Consider the following 2,500-nt stretch of genomic DNA (forward strand, 5'->3'; position numbering starts at 1 on the left):
AATCAAAGAGAGCAAGGCGCCACAATCTTTTCGTCCCAACTCGACGTGTTCTGCAGTTGCATACGCGATGATGATCCTCTCTCTTCAATCGTTGTTCGCTCGCGTACCAGGGTAGGCGGGGATATACGCCGACGTGGACGGGTGTAAAAGAAGAACGAGCGAGGAGTGGGGAAACGACGTCGGGGCGCGAACGAGAGGTCTTATTCCTTCCCTCAGTAACGCGCTCGACGAGCATTTTCTCCCTATCTCTCACGCAGATTCTTTTCTTTTCACCGCATTCCCACACGTACGGCGTCGCCCGACGCAAAATCCCATCGGTGACGCTTACATGGTTCTGTCGATTGAGAGAGTTCTTCGCGTTGAACCGAAGAAAAGGAAGCCTGCTGTTTTCTCGGTGACAAGGAGAGATTTTCAAGCACCTCGCCAAAGTGTCTCTCTAACTGAAATTCGATGCGAAACGCTCGCTAGACGTTTAACCGGTTGAAATTTTAACGTCCGTCCGTTGCTTTTCCAGTAAAACATACTAAAGGAATACTACTAACACGCGTCGACTTCGATTCTACTTATTCTTCCCCTCTCTCGCTCACTCTCGATCTGACTCCTATTCTCCAGAGCAGAACGAAGAGAAGGAGGAGGAGGATAAGAGAACCCGGTGTTAGCAAGTCCGAGATGAATTCGAAAAAGTTGTCGTGGACTGGACGACCGGTTATACGCGCGGTCTCACGATCGACAACAGAGACATGGGGTGACCAACCTCTCGCTTTCCCTTCAGCAGTTTCCCTTCATTGTGGCAAAGTTTGTCGTTGCGTTCGAGCCGCTCCAAAGAGGATTTTAAGTACAGCACCGAAGGTTCAGAAACGTTTGCACGCACGAGCATATCTCTTACCAAACGAACCACATCGACGGGTCAAAAATTCGATTCGACGAACGTGGCCGAAGTCTTCAACGTTCGAAGATAAAGACCTCCCTCGATAGTGGTCGCGGTAAATTTGATGTGACATCGCGGGCAACGACGACCCCCGCTGGCCGACAAATCCCTGGGGCTGTGCGAACGACGACTATTAACAAATGCCACATTTCACGTGGTGGGGTGATTCATTTTTGTCCTCTATTAGTCTCTCGATTCGTGTTCCTTTCTCGACGTAAAAATCATTTCAGGCAACGTTGGGAGCGCGGCAAAATTCGATTCGGGCGAAAGACGAATATATGCGCGCGCAAACTTCAAAGTAATCGTAGGGAGCGGTGTTCACGGGCGGTCGTATTAAGTCGACGCGCGACGCCGCAACACTCTCGCGAGTCCGAACGATTACATATGGAGACGCGCAGGCAAATCGTTATTTTCGCACGTCCGCGACAATCGCCAACGAACTGCCCATCTTTCGCTCGTACGTAAGCATCTCCGTACACACCCGACTCTGAAACGTTTCCATTCTCTCCGGAAACGACGGCGGGGATTGGATAGCAACGCAAGCAGTATTAGGTTATGTGAACGACCCTCAGCCAGGCGTGGTCCAGGAATTTTATCCGTGGACCGCAATGTGCGTTCGAAATGTCGATGTTCATGTGTCCTGCAGTTCACACGTTGACACGCAATTAGCTGCGTTCTTCATCGATCCACGAGCCAAGTGATCCACCGTTCAGGGTAATCGTTATGCAATTTTGCGTTTAAATTCTCTTTGGTTCTAGTTTTGAAAATCGATGCCCGCGCCTCCGACCAAACGTAGAAAGAAGGAGGCTTGGGCGTCGCCAAATTGACGACACAAAGTCCCGACTGACGGAACACGTCGAAAGTTCGCGCACATGAACGCGAATCATTCGACGGCCGGGTGCAAAGTACATTGAAAAACCATCATGAATCGTGGGATGTGGAACCGCGGGGATAATCCCGATCAAAGGAACCACAGTCCTCACCGATTGAGCTGACGAACGCACGTGGGAGCGTCCAGATTCGAAAAAGGACTCGCAGCCGGCTCGAATCGGTCTTTCGTCCCAACTTCAAACCGCATTCGACGCGGTGCATGGGTGTCCGACTCGCTATCCGAGCTTCACAGCCGGTCCTCCCGAAGTCTTCGGACGCACATCGACGCGATCGTCAGTGGTTACCCGGGGTCCTCGTGCAGAGGTTCCAATCAGCAGGACGTTTCGTTAGAAATCGACGAAAGTCAGGAGAAAGCGGGATGCGAGAGAAAACGCAAAGAACGTTGCGGAACAAAGTCCGACGGCGTCTCGTTCCTCCTCGGTTATACTCTCGGGCGCTTTTACTCGAGCCTGGCTTCGACGAGCGAGCACACGTGCAGTCAGCATCTTTCTTCACGACCGAGGCTTCACGGAAGAATAGACGGCGGGTGACAAATAGTCGTGCAACGACCGATCTCTCTTTCTTTTTTCCGTTCAATCGTTCTCGTTTCATTATTATTATTCTCGGGAACTACCCTCGAATTATTATATATCTTGCACAAAGTAATGGACGTTTCTCTTTATTTATTTATTTTGTGCGTAT

The 2,500-nt window shown here is 50.7% G+C and overlaps 1 non-coding gene across 1 annotated transcript; it reads right to left on the reverse strand.

The window, feature by feature from the left end:
* Positions 1-1,490: 1,490 nt before the first annotated feature.
* On the reverse strand, positions 1,491-1,645 carry LOC143154444 (5.8S ribosomal RNA). Its single transcript, XR_012994091.1, has one exon. It is a non-coding gene; the product is annotated as a 5.8S ribosomal RNA (ribosomal RNA).
* Positions 1,646-2,500: the final 855 nt, after the last annotated feature.

This window comes from Ptiloglossa arizonensis, unplaced genomic scaffold, assembly GCF_051014685.1.
Source record: "Ptiloglossa arizonensis isolate GNS036 unplaced genomic scaffold, iyPtiAriz1_principal scaffold0023, whole genome shotgun sequence".
Lineage (NCBI taxonomy): Eukaryota > Metazoa > Arthropoda > Insecta > Hymenoptera > Colletidae > Ptiloglossa > Ptiloglossa arizonensis.